This window comes from Ambystoma mexicanum, chromosome 8 (genome assembly GCF_040938575.1).
Source record: "Ambystoma mexicanum isolate Mex_15411 chromosome 8, UKY_AmexF1_1, whole genome shotgun sequence".
NCBI classification, from domain to species: Eukaryota; Metazoa; Chordata; class Amphibia; order Caudata; family Ambystomatidae; genus Ambystoma; species Ambystoma mexicanum.
Window position 1 is genome coordinate 1122646164 of NC_090929.1, and position 20424 is coordinate 1122666587.

The following is a 20424-nucleotide window of genomic DNA, read 5'->3' on the forward strand; positions in this document are numbered from 1 at the left end:
ACTTCAGAATATAACTTTACATTGTATCCACCTCTCAGTAAGTCTTTCTTTGGCATGTTTTGGGTTCATTTATTCAGTTTTACAAAAAGTAAAATCTGGTGTTGTTTTAAAATGCCGGCTTTTGGATAGTGGTGAGTACTGGTACTGCACCCATTTTTGGGATTTAAGAAATGAATTCCCCACAATTCTAGGTGGCTTTTGGCAATCAGCATTTCCATTCCCAATGGTTTCAGGCTACTGTGTGGGTAGTCCAATGGGGTTTTTAGGCAGTGCCCTTCTGTGCCCATAACATCGGCAAAAATGGGTGGCAGCCTATTCTTCATGCATTTCCCTGGGCATTTTCTGGGAAGCTCTGGCCATCATGATGTTTTCATGTCAGTACTGCACAGTTTTGAGGTAGGGCTCGGATGCATGGGTAAATACATCCCACAAGCCCCCCTTCTTGCGGTGGCCATCTGATCCTTCACTGGTGGGACCCGCAAGATCTGGGATGTAGTTCTCATCTTCTTCCGGTAGATGGCACAGTTCAGCATCTTTTCCTCCATCCGGTACTGATCGATCGGTTCTCCTCGCCGGTCCTGATGGGAATATTGGGCGGTACCCCGGGCCCATTGGATCTTCGTTCCCGTCTCCGGATCATCCTCCTTGGCCCGTCTCCAGGTTTTCTTTCTCCTAGGATGACAAAGGAAGAGCGGCAATACCTATTCATAGACATTTTTCCACCACTGTTGAGATAGTGGGGCAGCATATGCATTTCATCATAACGAAACATTACATTCTTATTTTGAAAAAAAAAAAAAACAGCATCTAAGAGACAGTTTCATGCAAATCACAATATTTTAGAGACTAGATGTGATATGTTTTATGGTTGGAACTGAATTAGTCTGAGACAGTACCCGCTAGGATTCCAGAGGATTCCTCCAGTTGTTGCAGAGCGTGCCTGGGATGGCAACATTTCAACTGGTTTATGTGGACCCACTTGTCTTCCCCCGCTGCCAAAGGACCTTTGGGGATGTGTATTTTGTAGGCCACAGGGGAGATCTTGTCGATGATATCAAAGGGTCCCTTCCACGTAGGCAAAAATTTGCGCTGCTTGGCCTGGTTCCTTTGGAAGTTGTATAGATAGACCCGGTCTCCCACCTGATATTCCTTCCTGGAAGTTTTCAGGTCATAGTGGGTCTTCATGCTATCAGCCGATCTTTCTAGATTCCGCTGAGCGTAAGCAAAAGCATGTTGGAGGTGTTTCCTTAAATTCTCCACATACTCATGAGTTGTGGAGGCATTTATTAGTGTCTGCTCTTGGGTCCTGTAGAGCAAATGCTGAGGAAGCACCATCTTGCGCCCAGTCATCAACTCAAATGGTGACATTTTGGTTGCAGATGAAGGGGTAGATCTGATGGCCATTAGGACCAGAGGTAATCGGATATCCCAACTTGGCCCAGAATCTGCCACAAACTTTTTCAAGATGCTCACAATGGTTCGGTTGTAGCGTTCTACTGCTCCAGAAGAAGCTGGTCTATAAGCAATATGCAGCTTTCTCTTGACCCCCAGTATCTCCCACATCTTTGTCATTACTTCACTGGTGAAGTGGCTACCTCTGTCTGACTCAATCCTTTGAGGTAGACCAAAACGGGAAAAGATGTGGTTAATCATCAAGGCAGCTGCCGTTTCTGCCTTGCAATTTGGGGCTGGGAGACATTCCACCCACTTGGTAAACAAGCATGTCACAGTCAACATGTACTTATTCCCCCTAGCAGAGCGAATCACAGGGCCTACAAAGTCGATTTGTAAATCTGACCATGGCAGTGTCATCCCCCGCTTTTGGAGAGGCGCGCGGTGCGTGAGGGATGATGGCTGAAATTGTGCACACACAAGACACCCCTTCAAGTATTGGTTGAGGTCCTGCCCCATGTGTGGCCAGTATGCAACCTCTCTTAAGATTTCCAATGTTGTGTGAAACCCCCTATGACCGGCGGTGGCCGCATCATGGGCGTGACTTAACATCAGGCTTCGGAATGAGGTAGGAACCACCCACTGATCGTGGCCAGCTTTGGATTTCCTTACCAGCAAACCGTCTTGGATCCGGAACATTTTTGGACATTTCATCAACACTCTTAGGTCCTCTTTCCCAATGTAATCGGTATCCGTCAGGGGAAAGTTCTCAGGGTCCTCAAGGTGCGGGTAAAATTTACCAATTTTTGGATCCCCCTTCTGAGCGGTAATCAAATCAGCATCAGGGGTCTCCTTACTCCATTGTGCAATTGAAAGGTCGTTATGAGCATTTGTCTGGGACCTAGTGATAGCAGTGACCTGGATTTCCCCCAACAGGGACTCAATCTCAATTAGATCTCCTTGGATGGCCCCGGTTTTGGCCAGCTGATCAGCTAAGTCATTTCCAGTTTTGTCTGGTCCCTCTACTTTGGAATGACCCTTGATCTTTTTCCAATAGATGGTCATCTCATTCGAGGTGACCAGATCATCAATGTTTTGGATCAACTTCCCATGTTTCAAGGGTTTGTTGTTAGCACATAACATGCCTCTGGTTTTCCAATTAACCAGGTGCTCCACGAACCCATTCCGTACATAATCCGAATCTGTGATTATGACCAGTTCGTGGAGTTGATGCTGGACAGCAGTGAGGATGGCTTGATGCACAGCCATCAATTCTGCCACCTGACTACTTCGGGGACCAATTTTGTATCCAGCGGAGGGTTCTGGGGACTCATTCACCCATGCATTCCCTACGCCGGCCACAAGTTCTTTCTCCCCGTTGTTGTCAACATGGTACGAGCATCCATCCACATAGACAGTGGGCATTCCCTCACACTTGTCCTCTTCAAAGACTTTGTGTGGGGAATTAAGGTATGCCTCCATGTTGTCCTTGATTTTTAGACTTTCGTCCTCGAGACAGTTTTCTCTGGCACAATCATGCAAGTCAGCCAGACCTTGCGCGAGGGGACTTTTCTTGTTTTGGCCATATCTGACCTCCACAGGAAAGCCTTGCATTGACAGAATCCAGGAAGTAATTCGGGAATTACTCACATTTCCGGCCCGGATTCTATCACTTTGGAGATATTGCAGAGGCTGGTGTGGAGTCTCCACTATGATGTGTTCCCCCTGGATAAACGGGCGGTAATTCTTCAATGCCCACACCGTTGCCAGGAGTGCCTTCTCACAATCGTTGAATTTTTCCTCCACAGAGGATAAAGTTTTGCTCGCATAGGAGATTACTTTATTGACCTTGTCATGCTTTTGGTATAATACTGCAGTCAAGCACGTATTAGAGAACCCTGTCTCCAGGAAGAACTCCTTGTTTCTGACAGGGTAAGCTAGGCAAGGCGCTTGTGAGAGGCTTCTCTTGAGTTGTCTTACTGCCTCGGCTTGTTCTGGACCCCATTCCCACTTGACCCCCCCCTTCAGGAGATGAATCAGGGGTCTGGTGATCTCTGCATAGCCCTCAATGAACTTTCTGCTGTAATTAGTCAGTCCAAGGAGGCTCCTTAGTTCCCGCAGAGTTGTGGGGTCTTTCAGTTTCTGAAGTGCTTCCACTTTCTTTTCTTGGGGACAGAGACCCTGAGGAGTAATCTCATGCCCCAAGAAATTAACACGGGTTCTACACCACTGTGCTTTCTGAAAGGAAAGTTTTGCTCCGGCGGCCCTCAACTGGGTCAGAACATAACGGATCTCCGCTATGTGTTCCTCCACAGATGAACTTTTGATGAGGACATCATCTACATAAGCCAGGTTACCCCTCGCACCCAGGCCGGGCATGGCCTTATGTAGAAAAATGTTGAATTCATTGCCGGAGTTGAGGTATCCGAAGGGAGTCCGGGTCCATGTATACTGCTGGCCCCCAAAGGTAAAAGCCAGCTTGTATTGGTCCTCCCTACTGACAGGCACGGTCCAGTATCCATTGGTCAGGTCTATTGCTGTGAATACCTGTGACCCCTGGATCTGGGCCAGCCCTTGGTCAATGTAGGGCAGAGGCCATCGGGAAGTATGGACCCGTTTGTTGAGCTCCCTGAGGTCAGCACAGAGTCTCCACTGGCCGTTTGGCTTCAATATTCCCAGCACCGGATTATTGAAGGTGCTGTGGACTGGACGGATTATTCCCCTGGACTCAAGGTTCTTAATTATTTCAGTAAGGGACTCCATGGATGCGAGAGGCAAGCGATATTGCTTCACAAACACTGGAGTCATGCCAGGGTCCGTGGGGATTGTTGTTGTGTGGATGTCAGTGCGACCACAGTCATATGAGTCTACCGCAAAGAGATCTTGGAAATCCAAGAAAACTTGTTTCAACTTTTGCTTTTGTTCCAGAGTCACACAGGCATCAGCTAGGTTGACTCTCTCTTCCACCATCTGCCTGAAGCCTGGAAAGACTTCTGGTTTGGCTATTTCAGCGGCCTCCTCCAGCTGGGTGGAGAAGTCCCTGGTCAGAGTGCTGATTTGGACTGGAGGCTTCAGGTGGGAAAGGCAGCCCTCATGGACCTGGAAAATCACCTCATCCCTCCTGAAGTCACAAGTCACATCTTCCTTACCATAGGGGCAGGAAGTGTACACCAGGAAGTTCCCCCCATGCCGGGTAAAAATCCTGTCTGGTGTTGTATTGTCCTCACTGTCACTGTCAAAACAGTCCTTGGGGATTGGTCCTAACAGTTCATTTACTAAGTCGATGGAAAAATGTCGGTCATCAACCGCCATTCCAATAATGGTGCCTGCGGCTAGAGTAATACTCTTTAAGTCGCTGTTATCCACCTCTATTAGAATGGTGTCATGTTCTATGTTGACTAATGGAGTTGGGTTTACCCCCAACCCTTGCTGTTGGAGAGAAGCGTTTAGATGTATGTAAGCATCAGGGTTTTTCAACTCTTGTCCCCTTTTAACTTTCACTTCCAGGGAGAATTGTCGGGTCCTTTCTGGGATGGTGACTTCCACTTTGATCTGAATTTCAACTGCATAAGGTAGCAATTGAGCGGACCTAAATGCTTTTTCTGGATCATCAAAGCCCATGGGATTATCCGCTAATCGGGACCAAGCTTTGAAGTTTATTAGGTCCAAACTAATGGCAAAGCGATTGAGAATGTCACTGCCTAAGTAAAAGGCGGCAGGGACGTCTCGCACGACCCAACAATTGTGGACTATGCTCTTGTTGCCAATGGAGATTTTGAGCATACACCTGCGTGGCAGGAGATGTTTGGAATTAGGTGCTTCCAGGTCCATTTCCCATTTGTCTATCAGTTTGAATGTGGGAATGGCTGGATCTTTTGGGAGTTGGCGGAACATGGCTTCGCTGATGAAGCTCTTACCGTTGTTCACACACACTCGAGCGAGAACAGAGTCCTTCCCATCATTTAACTGAACAGGGATGAACAACTGCTCTCCAATTTGCTGAATATCAGCCAGGCTCTGAGCTGATTTCACATCTTTCTGGACTATAGGAGTGGGAGTTTCAGATTGTGGATTGGTATAGAATTTCAGGGTGTTTCCTTCCAGTGTGGAATACCACCTTAAACTGGAAGGAAGGTTGATTTTCAGAAATAGAGAGGACCCCCCATCACCAGTCTGTTGTCCTACTGCTATTACTGTCATGTCTGGAATTTGGCTATTCTGGAAGTGAAATTCTACTTGGTCAGATTTTTGTTCAACCATGTGGCAGGTGCCGTTTAAACTAACATGGTTGACACTCTGTTTTAATTTTATTGGTCGGCTAGTCTGGGTCCAGAGGACCTTGTTTACACAATCTATTAGGGGTGACAACCTTCTCAGGAGGTCATTCCCCAGTAAACAAGGGGTGCCCTCTGGAGTCACAACTATGACTGGGTGTTTCAACTTGTGTCGCCCAATTTTAATGTCTAAGTCTGCCGTCCCCTCGACAGGAATTTCCTTCCCGTCAAAGTTCTGGAGTTGTCCAGGAAGTGAGGTGAGAGGAATTTGGTAATTCTCTCCCCTTCCTGCATTCAGTTCATCAAAGGCCCTTCTGGACAGAAGGGTAGCTTGAGATCCAGTGTCCACCAGTGCCAAAATTGTACCCTGCCCCTGTACTTGTACCGGGGCATAGTATCTTCCCTCCTTCTCCTCAAGGGGGCACAGATAATGCACATTTTTGGACAACTGGTGGGCTAACTTTCTGGTTTTGGACATCGCTAGCGAAGAGATTTGGGCAGAATTCTGTGGAGAGCCTTGGGAATCTGAAAGAAAAAGTTGGCAACTGGAGATCAGAGCCAGTGTGGGTTCCCCTGGCTCCGGTTCCGGGCCGCCCCCCCCTTTTTGGAGGCAGTCACCAGGATGGGTTTGAACCAGGGGATTTTCTTGCTGTTGGTTCTGGGATGAGATGGTGGGCGGCGGTAGCTCAGTCTCCACATCTCCCCAGTCTGGATTTGCATCCCTAGGGACCCATTTTTCTTTGGGAGGAGTTCCCCCCTCTCTGAAGGAGAAGATCCTTTTCCCAGGATCCTCTGAGGATCCCTCTCCCTCAAATTGGAAGATCTGTACCTCCTCCTCAAACTGAGTCTGTTTGGGTCTTTTGTTTCTCCTACCCCCCCTCTGCTCCTTAGGAGGCAGACTTTCAGGGGCAAGAGATTTTGTTTCCGGTTCCTGGGTTGCCAGGGGCTGTTTACAAGTGAGGAAGGAAGCTTCCTCCAAGGCTTTGCACCCCCCTTCCCCTTGTGCCTCCTCCCTGGGAACCGGTGAGTTATCGGGGTGCTGCCCCCGTCATTGTTCTGGAGCACCAGGTCCAGAGTTGGGTGCGTTCTGCGCCGGCATGCTGATCTGAGGGTTCTGCTGAGCCCTCAGTATGTGACCCAGATCCCGCGCCATGTTTTGAACCTGGCGCTCTAACTGGGAAACCCGCTCAGGCTGATACGGGGCCCTGTTTTCTCCCCTGGGCTGATCCCGGGAAGGGTAGCTGTCCCTCCTCTGGTAATACCCCGGGTTGGGAAGATTTGGGTACCCCTCCACCCTTGGCCTCCCCTCTCCCGGATTAGGTTGTCTGGGCTCAGGGAATTGGGGAAAGAAGGATGGATGATTTTGGGGTTGGAAATTGGGTGGATACCTGGGGAAAAAGTTCTGCCCAGGATTTGGAGAATTTCTGCCCTCCTGTGGGAAGTTGGGAGGGAAGTTCCCTGGGTTAGGTGCTTGGCTGGATCCCCCCCCTTGGGCTGGAGGAGTCCACACATAACCCAGGATGGGTCGATTTCCCTTGTAACGGGGACTTACATAATCAGGAGAGCGAGGGACCCCATTTGTGGGGCTGCCTCCCTGGCTCCCTGTCTGTGACTGGCCCGAGGACCTTCTGGGCCTAGCATTATTAGGTGCAGGTAGGTTTTTAGGCCCCCCCATCTCCAACTCTAAAACGGGGGTGACCTTTACCTCTGCCACCTTGGCAGCAGCAGGGGTGCTGTTGGCTTTGGTGTTTTTCTGAGCATTATTTTTGCTATCTACCGGTTTCTGCACCTCATAGATCCGGGTAGCCTGTTCAAGGACCCAGTCTAAAGATCTTTTCTCGTGAAAATCCCTCACGAGCTGGGTCATTATGTATTTGGGCAAGGCATGAAAAAATGTATTTATGAATTCTCTACTGTCTGTGCGCACCCTTCTGGGGGTCTGCGCAAAAGCACGTTTCAGTTCTTGCACAAATTCTTGTGGGGCCTGATCCTCCCCACATTGCAAATTGTAGGCTGCCTTGCGAGCCTCTTGAGGATTTCTATGAATGGAAAAATGTTTCAAGATGGCCGCCTTATAGGTGGACCATCTTAAATGATTTTGGTCCTCCAGCCCCGCAAAGAAACTGGAGTATTCCGGGGAGAAGGTCCACTTTACATATTGAATACAGCTTTGGCTGTCCTTCAAATGGAAAGTCTCCATCATTTGCTCAAACAACTCTAAGTGCTCCCAAACAGAATACTTAGCGTTCTTATGGTAAGGCGTGATGACGCTCCTGATCGCCTTAATCTGCTTTAAGGGGTCCTTAAGCAAGGCCCTTTTTGCCTTATTGGCCTTTTTGGTTCAGGTAACCCTTGTCCATTCATCCTCTGACTCAGAGGCACTGCTCCCAGAGGTTCCTGTCTGCTCTTCCAGGTTTTCCCGGATTCTGCGAGCCTGGGAATGGCTGGCCGAATGTGGGGACCTGGTCTCCTGTGTCCTGCTCAGTTCAGAGGAGTCTTCAGATTCCTCCTTGCTGCCAGGATTTGATGGGTACCCCCTCCACTGACCTAACTGGGCAGAGGTTTTCAGGATGCCCTTAATGGGCCTACTCTCCTGGGGTTCCCCACTGAACTGTACTGTACTTGGGTGCCCATACCCGGATGCCCACCCCTCCATTCCTGAGTGGTACTGGCCTATGAGCCCCATACTTTTAGCTGGATAGTAATCTGCCATCCCTGTGGCCCTGTGCTCATGTGCGCCAGGGGACATGGGGGTGGCAGAGTCCAGGGACTGAGAGAAATAAAGGTCTCTGGTACTAGGGCTCCTGGGGTTATGCTCAGGAGTTTCTCTTTCCCAGCGAACCTCATCTCTATCCGCCCCTGCTCCCTGTTGCAATGCAAGAGCCTGCGCCTTCAGTTCCTCAGTTAAGGCCTTACTAGACTCTATCAGTCTCTCCTGCATCGCTACCTGTTGTTGGAGCCTATCATTGTGCTGGCAGAGAGCCTCATTCTCTCTCTGCGTTTCCTGATTGGTCCTGGAGCACTGGGCCAGTCTTTGCTGCAGGAGGTTTACCTCCTGAGTCCCATCCCTACTGGCCTGCTCCTTTCTTGCCAGAGCATCTTCCACCCTTCTGGTGTGCTCTACCAAGTTCTGGTTTTCTTTTTGGAGGTCACCCAGCCCCTGGAGGGCCAGGTGATTTTCTTCAATTTCCTTTTTTAAGTGGAAGTGTCCCTTTCCTGACTGAGATCCTGCATCTGTGCTGCCAGGTCGTCCCTCTGTCGTTGAAAGGCACCAGCTTTTTGGCGCTCCTCATCAAACTCTGCCTGGGTATCCAGGTCTTTCAGAATCAGTTTATTGCTCTCCTCTTTCTCTCTATCTAGCTGGCTTTGCAGGGTGACTACCTGCTCCGCGCATGCCCTGTTGAAATTGATCTGTTGCTCCAACTTTTTCTGGTTCTGCAGTAGGGAGTCCAAACTGTCTTGGTGCTCCTTCTGCAGGGCCAGAAATCTGGTATCCTGCTCTGTCTTTTCCTGTTGTAGGATGCCCATATCCTCTTTTATTTTAATGATATATTGCCTACTATCATTTTCTGACTCCTGGCTCCTGAGCAGCCTCTGCTCAGAAGAGTCCAGCTCAGATTGGGCCTTCTGTAATGCCAGCAGTTGCCTACTCGCCAGATCTTGGCCTTCAGCACATTTGTCCTGCATGGCTCCCATATGTAAATATAAATATGCCGCTACCCTGGCAATCTTATTGTGTTCATCTTTGGCTTTAGGAGCCATATATAGTTCACTCAGGGCCACATGTAATGGACCCTGATCTCTCCATAGGTCTGACCCTGTTTCAGTGACCTGTCGCGTGATGGCCTGCAACCAGGCATCCTGGCCCTGTTCAGTCCATTCACCTCTCACAAATAGTTTATGTAAGAGCTGCTCTCTGGCTATTTTCATGTCTACTAAGGTCGTCATTCTAGAGATTGGTCTCTGTCCTGACTTACAGAAATTAGTATTTTATTTTTGCAAAACAGACCTTTTCCTAAGAGCGTTCCTATGAGGAGTGCTTTACAGCGTAACACAGCGTGGTGATCCGACCGGATATGTGTATCTGGTCAGCTGGCACGCTGTATTAATCTGCACAAATGGTAGATCTAACCCAAACGTCCGGCACGAGCCCCCAATTTGTAAGAGGATTCAATTCAGCACTACAGCCAAGTCAACGCCTAGTCTAGAATACTGAATGAAAACCCTTATTGATATATCTTTATGTCCAGTTCATGCGTTCTGGATGACTACCCCTATATAACACCCCTCCCTTGGAATCCCCCTGACCCCACTGAGCCAAGAAGTAGTTCTGTTTTGCAAGTTTAAAGGTTTATTTGATAACTTAAACAATATATATTATATCACGCTTTATAATAAATTAATAATTGGATATCACACTTAATCTGGTATGATAAAGATTAACAACGGAGAATCTGGCACTAGCACACTTCTTGATAATCACTAAGGAGTTGACATGAAATGGATAAGATAGCAACAATACTTCTATGGTTTCTTTATAATCAATGATGAGTGGTTATAGGATGGATAAGATAGCAACAATACTTTTATGGTTTCAAATGGATGCAATGTGGAATGAAAATGCAATACAGAAAATAACTTGATAGGATTTCAGCAAAAGACAATGTAATCACTTTCTTGGACAATTCACCCCCCCCTTTTATGCAATGCAAGGAAATGGAGGGAAGCACACAGTTCTCAGAAATGCAATCAAATGTGATTCAGTTCACCCCAGCAACTTAGACTACAGAAGTTGAAAACACAGGCCCAAATGCTTTTAAATGTGCTGGAAATGAAGAAAAAATATGCTAAAATGCTTTTAATTCCCTCTAGAGGTTCAGGGTGAGTGGTATCTAGTTAATATTAGTCCAGGCTCACACTAGCAATGATGCAGGGATGGTTTTTATGAGGCAAACGAATTTCTTTCAGAGGAAAGCAAAAGCAGCTATCTTTTTGCAAGTGGAGAAATTTGCAAATCGCGGTAAAATTCGCGAATGCGTCTGGTGCGATTACAGAGGAACTACAAGGGCTAGCAATATTTTTTTGGGGTCCTAGGAAAGCCTAGGATCTCAGCTTCCAGATGTAAGTTACTGCAAGTCTCTAGCACAAACGGTCACGGAAATATGAGCGATTAAATAAAGGTCGTTTTTCAGATTTGAAATTTTAAAGTTCAAAAAGACAAGTGCAGCTTGCAACTAGAAAATGACAGGTGACAGCTTTGCAAATGACAGGTGACAGTTAGGAGACAGTTCTACTTAGATTAAACTAGATTGAATTATATTATTTTAACTAGGAGATTGGTTCTGCACAGTTTTCTAGGTACTCACACTATATTCTTGAGTGAAATGGGCCACGCCACGGATCTGGTCAGGTTTTAGACTGGACTCTGCACTTCACAGTGATCTGGGTCAGCTCTCTCTGGTTCTGCTAACAGTGATCTGGGTCAGCTCTGCTCTCTCTCTGGTTCTGGAAATTTGATAGATTTGAAGTCTCTATGTCTGCTCTCTGAAGGTTGATGGAGGTAAAGTATGGATTTTCCCGGCAGAGCTTCCAGCTGCAAATGGATTTGAAGGTCCCTATCTGTCCTGTCTGTCTGCTTTTATGTGTTTTTAAAATGGGTGTGTGTGAGCAGCATCACTAGCCAGCCCCTCTCCACTTATCATTGGCCAAGCTTTCATTTCTCCCCTGATTGGGGGAGCTAAGTTGTGTCAGAGTGATGTCATTTTACAGCCTGCAGAAAGTCCACTCCTCCTGTCAACTTGCACACAAATCTAGATTTGAACCAAATACATATTTGCAGAGGTACATAGTGGTTTGAAATTACATGCACCCATCACATATCACAGGAGGTATACCCTGTTCAAACTCTGCTCTTCCTGGGAGCTTGCATTCAGAAATGGCAATATTTTGCACTTTTTAACTGATTTTGCAATTCCGGACATTACCCCAAATTTACACACATGTGCGCAAGGAGTATAGACATTAGTTGATGAAGTGTCAGATTTTTCACATGCACACATTTTGAGTAATATCCTCTTTTCCGCTAAAACCCCCCTGAACATGCCACCGGTTCTAAAAACCTCTTAAAATGTGGGCAGAAAAATCACAAGAATTATGGTGTCATTTATACAATTTTCACATGTCCGCTCTATGAGTTATTCATCTTTTTAGAGTTATGTTCTGGCCCCAAAGGGGTGTGGTTTTCCTCCAGCACAAGGTTGAATTTCTGGTTTTTCCAGTTCTGCCAAGCCAGCTTGCTCTCACAGGCAGTGCCCCTCCCCTGTGCTTTCAGGAGAAATCTCCATTTACGACTCCCGCCATAAAACATTTGCCTGAGTCAAGACAGGGCTTTGTTCAATTTCCTGGAGAGCCCAGGTAATTCAATCAGGGAAGTGTCATATCCCTTTTGGTGTGAGCAGCAAAAGGGCAGCTAGGCCTGGGAACACAGCTGTGACTCAAGTTTCACTCCTGATGGGGGTAGTTGCCAGGCAGAATTCAGTTCCTTAAGCCAGGTTTCAGATAAAATGTCACTTTTTGTTTCCCAGTTTAAGTCAAGACAATTTTTTTACATATGCAGCTAGAATGCTGATTCTAAGTTCAAAACTATGACATTTAAACAATTGCAACCTATGTGACACTCAAAGTAGGTCACTCATTTCTCTTAAACCTTGAGATTTTTAATGTCTTTCAGTCCAAATTTACTTAAACTGCTGAAATCCCCAGCTCAGCCAGTCTTGTTATAAACCTTCAAGTCACTTCAGAATATAACTTTACATTGTATCCACCTCTCAGTAAGTCTTTCTTTGGCATGTTTTGGGTTCATTTATTCAGTTTTACAAAAAGTAAAATCTGGTGTTGTTTTAAAATGCCGGCTTTTGGATAGTGGTGAGTACTGGTACTGCACCCATTTTTGGGATTTAAGAAATTAATTCCCCACAATTCTAGGTGGCTTTTGGCAATCAGCATTTCCATTCCCAATGGTTTCAGGCTACTGTGTGGGTAGTCCAATGGGGTTTTTAGGCAGTGCCCTTCTGTGCCCATAACATCGGCAAAAATGGGTGGCAGCCTATTCTTCATGCATTTCCCTGGGCATTTTCTGGGAAGCTCTGGCCATCATGATGTTTTCATGTCAGTACTGCACAGTTTTGAGGTAGGGCTCGGATGCATGGGTAAATACATCCCACAGTCCATGATGACATAGAGAGCAGGATAAATATTAGAACTGCCGCACCCCCGTTGCATAAACTTGTGTTGGTCCGACATTTCTTAGCAACTGGAATCTACCAGCACACCATGGGCATGCTGCATGTCATGTCCCAGACCACAGTTTAACCTGTGCTTGTTCAGGTACTGGAAGCACTGATCTGCCATTCCTCCCAGCACGTCTCGCTGTGCACCACCTCGGCACAAGTGAATGCAGGAAGGTAAGTATTTATGCAGCAGCCCACCTGCCCAATATAATTGCTGCTCTGGAGTGCACCTATCTGGTGTTGATGCCCCCCCCAGGCATCCAAAGAGGTATACCGTAACAGGATGCAGTATCACTCCATGAATGTCCAGGTCACCTGCAATGTTTACCTCGTCATCTAACAGCTGTGCCCACTTCCCTGGTTTTAAACACAATGCCATGGTCCGTCTTAACTGCACCCTGCCTGCATACATGGAGAGGCACGGAGGGCAACAGACATGGATATTCGGTGAGTACAAGTGTCAACACACAAACTGATCTTGCAGCACCAGTGAAATGCCATATGCCGTGGGGGGGATAACCACAACTGAACAAGGCATGGCCTGTGATGGCCCTTTACATGCAGGACCTTCCCTCTCACCCCACACATGACAGTCACCAACTCACAGGACTAGGACATGCTTGACAATGCAGTAGTAAGATGCAATGTATATATATATACACACACACACACACACACACACACGCACGCACGCGCGCACGCACGCACACACACACACACACACACACACACACACACACACACACACCCCCTCCCCCCCATGAAATGTCACAGCTCAACACTGCACAAAGACAATGCAACACTGACAGAAAATAATGCCATGTACTCTGGTAACCATGTATGTGAAGCCATAATGGAATGGATGCAAAGACCACAAACCTGCACAAGTAAAACTAATCACCATCCGGGCACATGCATGATAGCAACAAGCATTCTGTCATGCCAATTACAGACCTTGAAAGCGACAAGTGCTGGCTTTGAGCTGTGTGCATGGTGTAACATGACAATGCATATGTTCGCCAACAGTGTATGACTCCACATTCAAGTACTGTGATGGTAAATCATGTTGTATGATAATCCTTGAAAAATGCAAGCATAGAGTAACCATTAACATGCCGTTAGAAAAGGAAATACATCCACAATGCACTGTGACTGATACCTATGTTGAGCGTAGGGCCCTTTGGGTATCGTGCATGCAATTGATGGGGATGAAAAATAACTCTGACACCAAATAATCGAACCAACTCAGGAAGATGGCAAGGTTTACTGTTTTAATATCAATTGTCTAAAACAGGGAGCTAGAACAGACATCAACGGACGTTCGCTCAAGTTCTCGATACATTTTACATAGGAACACATTTATATGCTAGAAATTCATCATAGGTGATGTCATACTACGTGGCAAATGAGAATAACCTACAAGGAGTTGTGATAGGCTCAAGGGGAACATCGAAGTATACTTTCTATACGGGGTGGGATTGTGATTGGTGGACAACTTATGCCTACCTCTAAAACATGTCATCTTCAACACTATTAAGTACACGGTTGCAGAGGAGTAGTTTCATGCCTCTGCAGGAAGTCCTGCCTCCCTACCTCCTGCATGTTGGATGCCTAAGATTGTGCCATGCTTGACACCAGCAGTTGTGACCATACTACGGCGACTATTAGAAAGAAGATACCTGTTGAGAAAACCCTATCAAATGTATTGCCAAAGACACGATAATCAGATGGAGAAAGTCCCTGAAGGAATATGAAAATGAGTGAAATAGGAGCCGGTGATGTCACGAGAGATGAGTGTGACACCCTGAGATACTGGCTGAAGAGAATGCAAGGAGCTTATAGAAACTGATGACAAAGTTAAGAATTAAGTAAACTTTTATATGCAAAAAGAAGATTGCATGTGTGTGACCCACTGCAGAAAATGCAAGCCGTTCAATAACTGTACAGATGCAGCAACGCAAGTATATTCAGTCATTTTAGAAGCTGGCTATACGTAGTGAATAGACTGCAGGTGGAGCCACCATTGTATAGAAGCTGGACATCGGTGTCATGAATTTGGTAAGGCTGAACCCAATGGCGAAGCTGTTTGGCCTGGTAGCAAAGTTGAAGCTGCCAGGGCCGGTTATGTATTCTCAAAGGCAGTGAACGTGAGAAGCTGAATCATCCGTTGTTAAGGTGAGGAGAAAGAACACCAAGCGTGTCAAGTTTTATTCACTTAAGACATTTAAATGCTGCAAAATGGACCAAATCGTGGTCTCCTGTCACGTGAGCCACGGATGGAAATAGAGTTGAGCTTTGAGTCCTAGAACAGCCTTAGTGCGTGCTCACACTGCTCTATATTCCCAGAGACAAGAATAGTTTGCAAGGCCAAGTCTAAAGACAATCTTCATGGCAGAAGGCATGGGTGATGAGAGACGTTGGGCTAATTGGGTGGGGAGGTAAAGTCAAGTCCACTTCCTAGCACCTGGGTCTGAGCTTACATGCTGCTAAGTGAACCGAATGTTCCAGACATGACACAAGCATGCCAACCAATTGTAGAGGGCCGTATAATGGAGGACCTTTATAGTTTGAGAACCAATGTCACTTTCGCCAATGGGATCACACCCATTTGACTTGATTCATCTCCTACCCATGTCAGCAGTTTGGCATGCTGAGTCCATGACTTCAAACATCCGTCGTTCACTTTCTGCACCTCTTGTACATATTCTGGCTTCAGGAGATGAGCTGCACAGGACATCAGTCCTTCTTCCCATCCCTTCTTGTATTTCACTCATCCATAGTCTACGACTTGAGTTTGTTCCCAACATCCAGGCTATCCAGCTACTTCTGTACTATCAGGGCAGATCATTCTCTTCATCTCTTTAATGACTACCTCTTCCTGTCCTGTCGCAGGATACGTAAGCATCTTGCTCTTCCTTTCAGGTTCCTTTTCCATCTGTGTAGTCTTGATATAATCATCCTGGTATGGAAAGGACCATTTCGATCTCCATCGCAAAGTGGCCCAACTTCTCTAAAATTGTCCTCTGGTCATGCATGATGCAAGATGAACGAGACACCTGGCATCGTGTTCTGGAACTACTCTGCAAGTTAAAGTTTGCACTGTATTCATGGCATAGGGTATGAGAGCGCAGACGTAACAACTCTCCTTAGATGTTCTCCCACCTTTCTCATGTACTGATACCACCTGTTATTACCCAAGTGTGCTGCATTGTCTAGATAGGTATTTATCCCCTCATTAACTTCCTCTTATGTCTCACAAATATAAAGGTTGTATAATACCTATGAAGCAAATCAAAAACAGTTGTCACAGTGAGGAGAAACATAGGAGCACCTACCACAGTGGAAGCAAGCAAATCAAAAGCAGTTCTCGTAGTGGGGGGAATCATAGAGGCCTCTGCCTCAGTGGGAGTGCTAGTATGATAGAGACTGTGAAAAAGAAGGAATAGAAAGACAAAAGAGTGTAATCGTGCAGGCATATAATATGCACCAAAACATTGGCATCCACCTTTTGCACCATCTCGTTATTCGTCGCACTTCTCTAGAACCATGCCAGCTTCCAAATTTCTAATTTTGAATACAATTATCAAATTTATTTACACCTGCAATTCTAAAATGTGTTCAATAATTGCAATTAGCAGCCTTCTAATCACAGGGCCATTCTTAGGATCATGTAAAAAAAATGGAATATCACTGTCTCTTCTGACAAGAGCAAGATAAGCTTGAAGTATAAATATAAACAAAGCAAGCACAAGCCGATGCACATCACTATCAGTAAGTACCATAGGGTCAACTGCTTAGAACAGGTATGTACCACGAAATGAATCTGGATACTCGTCTTGTTTCCAATTTCTAATCAAGAGCTGATGTTTAGGCACAACTTTGATGCTTCAATGTGTTTCTGAAGTTCTTTTTTACCTTACTAAAATTCTCAGCAAGTCTCTGCACTTGTGCTAAAATGTCTATAAGGAGTGTTCTCTGAATTCTAGTTCGAGCTAAATCTGTATCATTCCCAAGTCGTTGCTTTGTCGTCCTTTTTCTTCGTCAATGATCAAGTCTGCACATGTGAAATTCTTCTTCTTGTCTTGCTTCTGGGTTGGCATTCTCATCTTTGTAGACTCTTACATCACCCAAGTCAAGCCAGGCTCATCTTCCTTGGACCGTTACAGCTGAAGGGGTTATATTTTCAACGCGAAAGGGGCCATTAAAATGTGGCTCATGCCACTTTCTAGTAAAGTTTTTTATCAACACTAAGTCGCCAACATATAATTTGGGTGCCGATAAAAGTTCATTTGGGCTGGTTGTTGAATTGTCTTCATCTGTGTTCTAAGACTGACTCCCCTGGTACTTGACTTGATCTGAAAGGAGAGGGATACCAGAGGTCATACATGTCAAATAGTCATGCAATTCATCACCTAAAGTTTTTGCTACACTCTGGGCATCACTTCTACTCCTAGATGGAAGTGTAAGAGGCATTCTCAAGCGCCACCCTGTCACTAGCTCTTGAGGGGTGAGGTAATGGTCTGATACTGACTGATTCCACAGGGCATACAAAGATAAGGGTAGGCAACATAGCCATCCCTTCTTCAGCGTCATTTTAATCTTGGCAATCCTTTCTTTAAAGAGTTCATTGAGTCTCTCACATATCCGGTTTGCTTGCGGGGGATAAGCAGAAGAAAACTTGTGTTTTATGTTCAATAGAAGCCCTATTTGTTCAAATAGCTCATTATCAAAATGTGGCCCATTGTTGGATCTCAGCACTTCACACACACCCCATCTCGGAAAGACTTCACACACTAAAAACATTGCTGTGCAAGTGGCATCAGGGTGTGTACACAGACTTGCCTCGATCCACCTAGAGAAGGGACACACCACCACTAACAGATACCTATATGCATTACATACTTGCAGCATATCGACACAATCAATATATAAATGCTGAAATGGACCATTCGGTCGAGGTATTGCCCCTCTAATTGTTCTCAGTGTATGTCCAGCAGTAAACATTTGACACACAATGCAGTTTACCATAAATAGTGCAACGTGCTCCAATAAATTCGGAATGAACCAGTCGTCTGCATTTATAGCAGCAAGACTCTCCCTAGTTACATGTGCGGGGTAATGCAGCTGTTCAAGCGTGACCTTAAATAATGCTACTGGCATCACCAGCTTTTCAGTGCTATCTTGTCGCCATAATGCTTCTGTGAGGGATAAAGAACACCCCGTTTGTTTCCACAATTCCTGCTTGCCCTGTGGCATACTCCCTTAAATCTGAATTATTTGGGTTATCGACAATGTATTAAAACCTTCTTGCATCAACATGGTTGTAACTAATTTTTCTTTAATACTCTTAGTATCAAAACTTGAAATATCTGGAGAATATGCAACCCTTTTGGCTTCTTCGTCTGCGGCTTCGTTTCCGCAAGAGATCAAATCTGTTCAGTGTCAGTGTGAGCTGCACATTTAATGACCGCAATGGCCACTGGGAGTTGTAGTGCCTTAATAACCCTGTCTAATAAGGATGCGTGCTGCACTGGAGGTAGACCCTCCTTTTCCAATGCTCTAATCCTGCATGTGTGGTTGATGTCACGTAGGTGGAGTCACTGCACACCCTGCTCTTCATGTTTCTTGAGTGCGACAATAAGCGCTACTAATTCTGCTACTTGCACTGAAAAGTGAGATGGTAGTCTTGCACTTGCTACAACTTCAAATTCTGCATTTAATGTGTGTGTCACTACTGCTGCACCTGAATGCCTTTACCCACTAGTCTGATACATTTTTGAAGAACCATCAATAAACAGAAATTCCCCTTCTGTCAAAGCATTTTCCTTTACTCAGGGTATATCAACATAATATTCAACATAATTAACACAGTCATGCACACGATTGTCTTCTTTTACTGGCTCACCTATAAACATGGCTGGATTCACTATTTTACCTCTTACAGACTTAATCCCAGTATTAGAAATCATGACCTCATAAGCGGAAGCTCTTTGGGATGTCCATGTGCCTTTGGGTTTCTCTAAAATGGCAAACCGAGCATGCTCCACAAAGAGGATCATAGAGCAGCCCATAACAATACTTTGTAGACTTCTCCATTGCGAACGTGGCAGCTGCCAACGACTGTTCGCAACGGAAGTGTCCTCTCATAACTGGGTCTAAAATCCCACTGTAATACGCTAAAGGCTTGTGCCCCAGTGTGGTTCTCTTTGTAAGCACTGCTGTCATGACTGTCCCATTTGAGTGCAAACACAAATACAATTCCTCAGCATAATTAGGAATTCCTAAAACAGGGGCCATACAAATTGCATTTTTCAACCCCTCAAATCCTTCCTCGATTTCTTCAGTTCATTCTATTTTCACTTTATCCACTTGTGCTTTCTTTAAAGCTTGCAAAAGGGGTCTTGTGCATGAACTGTAATCAAACACCCAGGCTCTAACATAGTTGCATAACCCCAGAAATGGTTGCATCTGTTTCACTGTATTCGGCTTTGCGGTTTTCATCATCACCTCAGCTCTCTCAGGTGTCACCTTTTTTCCTTCATGTGAAATCAGCTGCCCTATGTATAACATCTCTTCTTGGCAGTATTGTAAGTTCTCCTTGTCTACCTTATATCCCTTGTCTGCTAGAATAGTCATCAACTGAATAGAATCTTGTCTGCACTCATCTTCCGTGGTGCTACAAATTAAAATGTCATCGACGTATTGTATTACCACAATCTTAAGATCAATATTACCTAAATCCATCCGTAGTACTCTATTAAAGATCAATGGGGACTCACAGTACCCCTGGGGGAAACAACTGTTTTTCAGTCTAGTTTGGCAGAACGTAAAGGAAGTCAAGTTTTGTGAGTCCTTATGCAATGGGATCGAGAAAAACACAATTTTCAAATCGATCACTTTGACATTTTGAGCTTCCACCAGGACACTGCACAGTATCGTCACCGGATTAGGAACTAGAGGAAACTTTGCTTCTACAATCTGGTTAATCAGTCTCATATCTTATATAAATCACCATGACCCTTCTTTAGATTTTTTGATCGGATACACCGCAGCATTAGACAATGATTCTGATGGCACCAGGATCCCTTGTTTCATCAGTACCGAAATGGTCTGAAATATACCCTCATCAGTCTATCGAGACTCTGTGTACTGTTTTGCTCAAGGTAAAATCGCTCCTGGCTTCACCTTTATTTTAACTTCCCCTATTGCCTTTAATAAACCTATGTCATAAGGGTCTGTGGTCCAAAGGACGCTTGGCACCTTCTCTAAGTCTTCCTGAAAATGTGCTGGTCACAGCAGTATCGCCATTCGCTGTGCGACTTCCCTCTTTTCTATCCTTATGCAGAATGTGATGCTCATAAAGAGCACCACTTCATCATCTGTTTGGTCTTCCCTGAACATGTCGTCATCAGTGATGTCTGTCAATCTGTACCTTCCTTGAGAACTATTACTGTTCTCCATGGTCTTCC